We start from the raw sequence: 10,130 nt of genomic DNA, 5'->3' as shown, positions 1-10,130 counted from the left end.
GACCAAATCGGCTGCAAAGCTGGCCAATGACCGGACCGAAGCCAACTTTCCAAGAATCGATTGAGGTTGAGAACCCCTTTTATCCTCCGCCCCCAAAACCCCTTTCGTTCCCCCCGTTTTTGCTGTGGTCAGTCTAATCTTTTCCAGCAACACTTCAAATCTACACATTTGCAGTAGCGTGCAAGCAGTACGCCTTGGTACGCCTCGAAAAGTAGGTTACTTTTCCGATAGACCATTGACCAGTGTGCCTCCAGACCAGCAAGTCGGCTGAACCGGCGGTAGATTGAACTCTTCTTTTCGCTTTCGCCAGCCCGGAAGTGGCTTCCGGGCTTCTGCTTGCCGCCCTTGGATCGAACCCGAACCCGATGGGTCAGACTGCCGATGAGCACGATGAGTGTGTTGTACCGGTGTTTCGGTCGGAGCATACAAAACCGGAGCATGTGTCGTCGGTTTTTCACCAAATATCCCTCGTGCACTGCACGAGTCGCCTACACACCGGTACCCGGTACCCGGTGGTCGATGGGCCAACTTTCACTTGTGCCATCGTTCGAACCAAAAACCCGACAGTACCGAGGTTGTTCTGCGGGACGGTAGTATTATATCCCGCAACGGTAACAGGAGGCATGTTTTACAATCGTACACACTTGCTCGCTTGGTGGTGCTATCGTTTATGATATTTGCCTGCAACACATCCTTGAACTTGAGCCTTTTTGCAGTCTGGGGCCCCTCGGTCTGTGCCCCGCCTTTGGGATCGGTGTTTTCACCCGGTGGAGAGGTCTAGGACGAGCTTTGAGGCACCCTTCCCGGCAGTGACGATCCCGGCATCCCGGCACATACCGGAACACCAGAATGAGTCCATCATCATCGTGTCTCAGTGTCGTGAATTTGGGGGGTTTTGCTGGAGATAAAATTCGATGCACACACACACACACGCACACACACATGCACACATACGGATGTCCCGACGGGAGGGCTCATGGTTGCGGCACCATTGCCTTGGATAGTTTCGTACGGATGGCTTCCGAAAACCGATTGAAGTGCAACAGTTGGTGTGCCCCAGTTCGGAAAATTTGGGACACAAACGCATACATCGTTACGGAAGCTTTTTTGAGGAGGAGGGTTGGGTGGATAGTATCGTTTGCCAAAATGCGTTAATGATATGATCAACATGGTCTTGTCGGTGGCTCTGCCGTAGTCTGTGATTCAAACCACCAGAATCGACGTGTAGCCGGCATCGACCAAGACTCACATTCAGTTAGTGTGTGAGTGATGAATTTTAAAGGTAAATTACAGCTGAACGTATTGATTTAACAACGAAATGGGTTTAAAGGTAACCTGAATATCACGAGGTACGTCGAACCCCAAAACGCACAGCAGATCCTGAGGGTGAATGTTAAATGTAGATCTTCAACCATTCGAAACGGATCCAGTCTGGCCACCGTTCAAGCTGTTTTTGGGTTGGGAACGGATTTGCTGCTATCGGACCTTCATCGTTAGTCATCGAATGTTTCCGGCACCAGGCAAAACCACCCCGATGCAAATCTCTGCGTTAATACCTCATTTGCATATTCCCGACAAAGGTCGCCACTTACTGTCAAGGTGTGTCGCCTCTCCGGTTTTTGGCGGTTTTGTAGTATCCTTTTGCGTTTATGCATAGGTGTACATGCCGCTTGTGTGCCCCCCCCCCCCCCCATTCGTCATTAGCGGTCTGTGTCTGTGTGTGTGTGCGGCAAAATGGCTGCAAAATTAGTTGCCCAAATTCACACAACCTGCATTGTTGTGTGTCGCGTGGAAGATGAAGGCAACAAGTGTACGGTTAACTGTGACGTTGATACCATCATTTTAGACGTCATGTTGTGGCGTCATCGAACGAAGGTTGTCCGTGTTGATCTTGCGAACACGTGATGGTGAGCGGTTGTTGGATTAGACAGCAACATATACATTATTTATGGCCTCACTCGATGCATCATTTGCTTCAATTCCTATCGAACGTGAGTCGGGAAGGGGATTCGATACGAAAAAGACGCTCGTTGGGACGATTAGTGCTTGATCTGACAGTACCAAAGGAGCAAGCATTTCGCTATATCGACCCGATTGAAACGTTGAAAGTTTGTATGAATGAACGATGATGACCTTAAGATTGGTACTGACCAACCTTTTCACTTTCACTGCTCCTGTGTCATTCCAAGAAAGGATAATAAATGTTCTACATAATAGATAGCATTAGATATTTTTACTTAAAATAACTTCTTTTTTTTATTCAGGTAGAACGGCCTGGCCGTATTGATAAAATAATATATTTAAATAAGAATGTTTACACATTTTTTCGAGTTAATAAAATAAGGATTAAATCTTGAAATTTAATTTTGAATTTGTTTCATTATAAAACTTGTTTACGCAACCAAATAGCGTTGTCAATCCCCTTTACGCAGTTGTACACGCGTAACTCATTTTATTTGACAAATTTATTGTTTGTCAAAAATTTATGTTAATTCTAAACAAAATCATATTAACCATGATAACCTCTTAACATAAAGTTTTCCAACAAAGTGCACTAAAAAAACCTCATTCCAATAGTTAGCTATTCGTACTGTTAATGTGTATGATTTGGGGGTTTGCTTCATACAGGAATTAGGGGTAGGATAAAACCTCCAGCGAAAAAGAACTATCGGTAATGAACCTAGAAGCTAGAAGAAACGACAAAAAAAGACCTAAGTACACAAAAAAAACACCACCCTTTTCCACCCCATTCCTTTTTCCACCCCAACGCCAAATGCTGGGAAAAGCGTAAAAATAAGCCACGCCTTCATAAAACATTAAAGTGCTTTATATTTTTTTTCCAAATTTATTAACTCAACCCTTCAGCCTATCCCTTTCGTGCACGTTCGTGCCTGCGTTCGAATTTTCTTTCCTATTCGAGTGCCGTTTTTTTTTTCCTCATTTTTATAGCCGCGCTCCTTTTGTTTTTACCACCTCGCAAAAGAATGAGGAACTCCCCTTCCCCCGAGCAGCACACACATCCTGCCCTTCTTTTGCGCATTTTCCCCTCCGACAACTCACCCCCCCCCTCCCCCCCCCTCCCCCCCCCCGGTGTGCTGTGTTTCGGTTTTATGCGAAAGATCCTCCATACCTTGTACCCCACCCCGGTACGCAAGGAGATTTCTTTTCCCGGAAGCGGAAAACGCACCAACACCACTAATGTCGATGACGGCATCAGCGAAGACGCCAAACAGTAAAACGAACGTGCCAGGCGCGTATTCTGCGCCCGACCGGTACATAAAGCATCCCTCCATTCCTATCTACGAACGAAACACCTTCACCACCACCCCGGAACTCCCCGGCCCTCCCACGCCGAGAAACAGTATGGTGGGAGATGAAGTACATATTTCCACTGTTTTCCACTTCCGCTGTTTGTGGCTGAGAATATTTGCCAAGAACTGAGAAAAAGGCGGCACCATCTTGAGCAGACGAAGGCGAAAAAATATCTTAAAATGGGAAAAAATCACACAGACACACACACATTTTCACGAGATTGAATCTGTGTTAGAGAGGGAGAAAGAGTGAGGAAGAACGAGAGAGTTTTCCACCGTGATTAGGAATGGATGGGAGAGAGTGCTGATGTGGAGGCGCTAGTAATTCTTTTTTCTTACACCTTTAGCATCGATCGAGATTAAAGGAAAACGATAAGAGAGCCAGCTTTCCTTGATAAGACGGCTTATGACAATAATTTTTTTGCAAAATATTCAATAAAAAATTCTGCCATAGTTAAGTACTGAGACATCTCCTTAGAATGGAGTTGGAATGGACTCGTAGTAATACCATTTACTTCTTTCCTGCATCAACACAGACAATTCTTTCTTTGTGACCGCCACAAAGACTTCAAAGACTAAAATAAAAAGCACTTAAATCTCGAACAAGCGTAAGCCTAGGATCGATGCAATGGCAGCAAAAAAAAAGCCCCTACTACACCCCTACAAAAATACTAAGACGTCTTCCCTCAACATCATCTACCTCCCTTGTTACATTCCGGGAGCTCGCAAGGCTGATGAACCAACCGCGGGCTCGCTATATTTGTCCTTTTTCGTCCTCCCGTTCGTTCGATGCTCCTTTATTCACATCTTTCACCCGTTTTGCGAAATTCTCACCTCACCGTCTTTGAGTTGGCGCGGTCAGATGGATTTTTTTCCGCTATTCGAGAGCGCATTTCTTCCATTGCCACCGGACCAGGTGTAGCGGAAGGATATTCGTCTCGTAGTGTGCGAAATATTTTTTTGTATAAAAAAAATTAAAATTACGCTCGATGATACCAATAATATAGAGATGAAATTTAGTGTGTGCGTATGAGTTGTACACACAAAAAAAGGCTTCTCCATCTCACCGTTTTCCTTCTCGCTCGCTCTCATCTCACAACGCAACCACGAGAGGGAGATAGTGAGTGCTCGCTAAAGAAAGCAGATCTGTAGCGACTTGAGCGTTTCTCACTTGACGGTCGTCGTCGTCGTCGTCGTCCTTAACCCGGGATTGCCGTCGTCCTTGCGCACGACATTCGTGTTGGTGCACATTTTCTTCCGGAGTTGAACTCTTTCTCATCCAAGCTGTATACGGTCACACACACGGTCTCTCTCTCTCACACACACTCACACTCTCCGCTTCTCCTACTCTCACTTTCTATAACTACTTCTTTATCTTGCATCCTTCCGCCGTGTATGTGTTCTCTCTCTCTCTCTCTTTCTCTTTCGCTCACTCTCTTTCATTCGTTGCGTGTTTCCTTGCTCGAAGGAGATGACAAGACGAGGGAAAGAAAATGGAACATAAATAAAACGACGATCCTGGCAGGCGAAGGATAAGACAGTTTTCACGAGAGAAAAACCATCGTGAGAGTTATCCTTCTTTTTTTTGTTGCCCGTTTTGTTTTGCGCGTTCAGTGTTAAGGTGGTGTGCGTGCGGCTCGGTATGTAGTGTGCGTTACTCTCTTATATAGACACATAGAATGGCAATGGAAAGGGTCGATCCGATCGGTCCTTTCGGCGTAATCCTTTCTCGTCCTTTCACGGGCAGCTGGGCAGGAAGGTGCGTGGTGACGGTTGTAGAGCGACGCGTGTGTATGTAAATATTCTGGAGACGAATGTAATTTTCTTTTGCCTTTTGCTTCTTGCCCTTTTCCACCATGCGTCCCCTCAGTACATTCCTGTCCTATGTACAATTTCTTCTCTCTCTCTCGCGCGCTTTCTCTCCTGCTCTCTCGTGTTCCTTGTTATTTCTGTTTACTTCTACATCGGTGTGGGATACTCCCTTTTGTCCACTGGTTTCGTACGGCCGGCACTAAGCAAGGGTTCAAGGAGATTTTTCTTTTACACAACAGTCTACCACACTACGCGCGAAAGAAGGCCACCATCGCGCACATAAAACGAAAGAATTTGGCACCGCGCACAACACAGATACACAGCCACACGAACACACAGAAACTGGGTGGGCTGAAAGTTCGACTCGATGTCCTTTAGGACGGATCGGCCGGTGACGGCGGCCGAAAGGAAAAATTCGCCAAACCAGTCGATCTCGCGCGCGCTCGCTTGTATATACGGGACAGAGGTAGAAGTGCACGTGTGTCTGTGTTTGTCGTGTACTTCGGTAGTGATAAAGCGCGAGAAAACGCGCCTGCAATTGTGCGTGTGTACAACATCCTTTCGCTGGTAAGGATTCCATTGGAACGGTGCCACATAAAAACGCCCTCCCACTACTGTTGCCGAAGAAAGTATTTGGTTTTTGGAGAGGGATAATTTTTTTTTTCTGTGACCCTCTCCTACATCCTTAAACTCAGGTATTTTTTTATTACATTTTCCTGTCTTCTTTCGTTTTCCCCACTATTTTTTCCTGTTATTGGACAATCTTCCAGCCCGATCTCATGGAAGCTAGGGAAACCACTACTACACAGGCGTGTAAAAACACTTTCACGGGTCCTTTTTTTTGTTATTTGCCCCTCACGAATGGTGTGCCGTTCGTGTTATGTATTCCTTTTTACTCTGCGTGCTTTTTTTTCTCAAGCACACAACGAATCTCTTGCGCTGTAGCCTGCTTCTTGTGTGTGGCAGCTTCCTCGCGAGTAAGAATGGAGGAAGAAACGGTTTCCGCATCCTTAGCGCGTTGCGCGTCTTCGTTTACTTTCGGCCTTCCAGCCGAACGGTGGGTGTATTGGCGATGTATTATTTTTCTTTTGCTCGGTAACCTTTTCTTCGTTACACTCATTATTATTTTGCTTTCGCCGAAAACAAGAACTCGAGACATTTTGCGGACACCTACGAACTCATTCCGTGACGCAACACCGTGACCAACGGATGAAGTCTCTGATGCCGATTTCTTGAGAGTAGTGGCAAAACGGGTTTGTGCAAGATATTGGAAAAAAGGAAATGGACAATAAATTTATGAAAGGAGAAAAAAAAGATCATATGATCTTGAAGAACGGCAATGAAGTTATGTGGTTGAGTAGGTTTTACTAAAAAAATAATAAATTAAGTGGTATTTTCGTGAACATGTATTATTGCCCGAAATTTCAAAGTGTTGTGTGATAAGTTTTATTGGACGAACCCTAGTGAAGTGCTTCAATCAAGATTAGTGAAATTTTGTGCGGAGAAAAAATCGACCTTTAGTGTTTCTATCCCTGTTTCTAATCGTTATGGTGAAATGGCGTTAAAAGTTCTCGTGCAGTGATGAAAAAATGGTCGGATAATGAACTTGAATGAAGGTAATACATGTGTTCATGTTCTATTTTAAACTTAGGATCTTTCCTTTGATAGTTTTAAATGAAAATATAAATCCAAAAACAGTTCTGCTATCAGTGCAGTTCTCTGAGTTAAATTTTTAAATTACAAATTTTATTTTAATGTATTTTTAACTAAGCTCCAAAAACCGAAAAAATGAAGTTTTTTGTTTATACTGAGTTTGATTTCGAATTTTCTATTAGTTGACTGTTAATTTTAGACTATTATTTTGTAATCATTAAGCTATTAAAAAAGAGCATCTATTAACCTTAATCTTTACTTTCACATAAAAAATGAGATTATTGTAATTTTACGTGTTTTTCTGTACTTAATGGTATAATTAATGAACAGCCTCAAAATTGTTCAAAAGAGTGTTGTTTATTAGATATTTTTTTCTAAAACAAATCTACTCCTAATTTAAACAAATGTACATCCCATACATGATGTATCATTTAGTGCCGAATACGCTTTGTTGTGTGCTTAAATTCATTTTTCCCATTTCAAACTGACAACCAACCAGACTGGTCATTCCACACTGATGACAGTAGTGAGAGGAAGTGGACGCTGGTTGGACGAAGGGTGGAAGTTGCTGAACGTTGCATTTTGGTACACCACATTTCGTTGTGATGATTTGTAATGCTAGACAGGAAATGATTAGAAGTGAAAGGATTTCATGATGGTTTAATGAAACAGTGCATCCACCACAGCCTAATATTATTGCCAATATTGCCTTCATTTGCACGTTAGCTTGAATTTTGTACGATTTGAGTTGTAGTGCAATAGATACTGTGTAAAAGTTTGTATCTTGTAAGGCGCCTAATATAAAATGGGAAAATATTTAAACTTCTCTAATCGTGCCAGGAACAAAGGGAGAGAAAATTTAATTATTTTTAAACGCAATTAATACACAAAAAATATATATTTCAAATGCGTTCACAAACTGTAGATGTAGCTAGAAATTTAAAACATTTCTATGCAAATTTTTATGAACATAACACTGCTAGAAAGAGATGGAATGCATGGATGTGATTAGAAGAATTTGATGAAAAGAAAAAGAGAAAAAAGAATTTCGAGATAAAGCAGGAAAGAGACGGTTGTTTGGTGAGAAGAACAAAAAAAATCTTATCCCAAAGTTAGAATCCCCCCCGACCCTCCCTCCCCCTGTTCCAAGTATCAGCGGAGGTCATCGGGTGTACTCCACCTGCATATACCATTAATGCAGCAGCGATACTTGCCGTTGTATATATTTATATATACATAAATACACACACACACCCACACGCGAGCAGCAAAATTGTGGGTGTTGATGGTGGAGTGCACGACAGAAATGCATAAAAGAAAATAGAATGAGATCGATTCACCTAGCGAAATGCGAGAGACGCAAACTAGCCCAAAAAGAGGAGAGTGATGCAAATAAGAGTACAATAATGAGCAAAATGAGGAGAAATGCAACACAGCAACAAAACAAAACACATATGCAAAGGAAGGAAAGAAAGAAAGAAAAAAAAACAACGCACGCACGTTTTCCTCTCAATGCATCCGAATGCATCCGGTAGCGAATAAATTTTCCAAAGATGTGCACAGACGAGATGCACCACCAACGCCGATCGGCTAATGTGCGTACGCACCCACACTGGGATACCAGGCGCGGCAGGGCATGCTGCGTGTGGGAGGAAAAGGGGCTAGGTAGGAGTGGAAAGGGATGGCAGAAAGAACACAAGTGCAACCATGGCAGGATGCAGCAATTGCAGCCTACTGCCGCCGCCAGCGTTGTGTGTTGGGGTGTGTGCTGATCCTTTTGCTTCAGCGCCCTCTTTTGCTTTTTGCAGTCTATTTTTTCTCCGCCAATGCCACGACTTTTTGCTGTCCCATCGTGGCGTGGCGCGGTGGGTTACGTTTGTGCCGGTGATCCACCACGGCGTCAGTGCACAATTACTAGCGACATGGAATGGACCGGAGCGCAGCATCAAGACCAGTAGCAGCAAAGGGATGTGAACAGTGTGGCACAAGATCCTCTCCGGTCCATCCTGTTCCTGGTTGCTGACTCACGTGTGTGTGCGTGTGTGTTTCCGTGTGCTGATGTAAACTGGGAGGCCGTAAAGGGGTTACACGCGAGACAAAAAACCCCGTGGAGCAACCTACTTTACCATACCTTTCGCCTTCACACGCGGTGTTTTTGCCTTCGAGTGTTAACATTATTCGATATTACATCTTTTTTTGGATTCAGCTTGATATATATGGTTAGTTATTTTTTTTCTTTTCAAAGAAACTTGGAGTAAAATTTATAAAAATTACAACATGTTTTAAAAAATCATATTTTAATTTTTTTGTTTTGTTTTCCCCTTTTTTCGGCAGATAACTTTCAACGAAAAAAAAAATCCAACAACGATCATGAACAACCCAACCGTCGAGGCATAATAAACACGAAATAAACAATCACATAGGGCGCACAATTTTGTACGATTTTGTTACAAATAAAAAAACCAACCCCATTCCTGATAGCAAATAACGAGTTCACACTCCACAACGTACGTACGCCGAAAGAGAGCGTAACAGTAGAATGGGTTCGTTCGGTTACCAAAATTTGAATTCTCCCGATATATGTGCACACATATCGACAGAGTTTGAAATCAGCTGCTGCTGCTGGTGGTGAAATCTTGCCTCTTGAAATCTTGTCCCTTTATGTCACGGCGACAAGCAGCAAACGGAGCGAAGATTATATACATTCGGTTACGCTCAACTCACCCCCCCAAAACGGTTCAAAAGTTAATGAAAAGCAAAGCAGTTTTACCGAGAAGCAAGGATACCGATTGGAACGGAAGGACCATCGCTGTCGATGTACGGATACGAAGAAACCGAGAGAACGATCACACACTAGTGCAGAAACTACTACTACCTAACACTAGCACTATTACTACCACCAACACTAGCGATGAATGCCATGGCGACAGGAGCAAGACTCTGAGGCTGTAGATAATAACTACGATGAGAAGCAATTTTGACTCAGTTTCGCAGTCGAAAAGGTACGGCGCTTGAGATGGTCGTCTGGAGGAATACGAAGCAAGCGTCCTAGACGCACGTCTACGGGCGGTATCGACGATGAAGTTCGAATGTATAAAGCACCGTATGTGATGGGCGCACACCGGGTGCAAAACGTTCGGGAAAATACGTCACTTCCGCGTACAAGAAAGGATCGTACTTGATACGACCAAGCAAATGATAACAGTGCAAAGTGCGAAAATTTGAAAGTTCCATATCGTAAGTGTAAAAATACAAGTGATAGAAGAAAGTGTTGTTGTGGCAATCAGCAATAGCAAGTGGAAAGGAAGTTATCGATTAAAACACAAAAAAATACAATGCTGAATTTCTAAAAAA

At 43.4% G+C, this 10,130-nt stretch overlaps 1 long non-coding RNA gene across 1 annotated transcript; it reads left to right on the top strand.

Annotated features, from left to right (window-relative positions):
* Window positions 1–4,224: 4,224 nt before the first annotated feature.
* On the top strand, window positions 4,225–10,099 carry LOC125760732 (uncharacterized). Its single transcript, XR_007418036.1, has 3 exons — window positions 4,225–5,690; window positions 6,271–6,739; window positions 9,111–10,099. It is a non-coding gene; the product is annotated as an uncharacterized LOC125760732 (long non-coding RNA).
* The last annotated feature ends 31 nt before the right edge of the window (window positions 10,100–10,130 follow it).

This window comes from Anopheles funestus, chromosome 2RL (genome assembly GCF_943734845.2).
Source record: "Anopheles funestus chromosome 2RL, idAnoFuneDA-416_04, whole genome shotgun sequence".
Taxonomy (NCBI): Eukaryota; Metazoa; Arthropoda; class Insecta; order Diptera; family Culicidae; genus Anopheles; species Anopheles funestus.
This window is presented reverse-complemented; position numbering and strand designations above follow the sequence as displayed.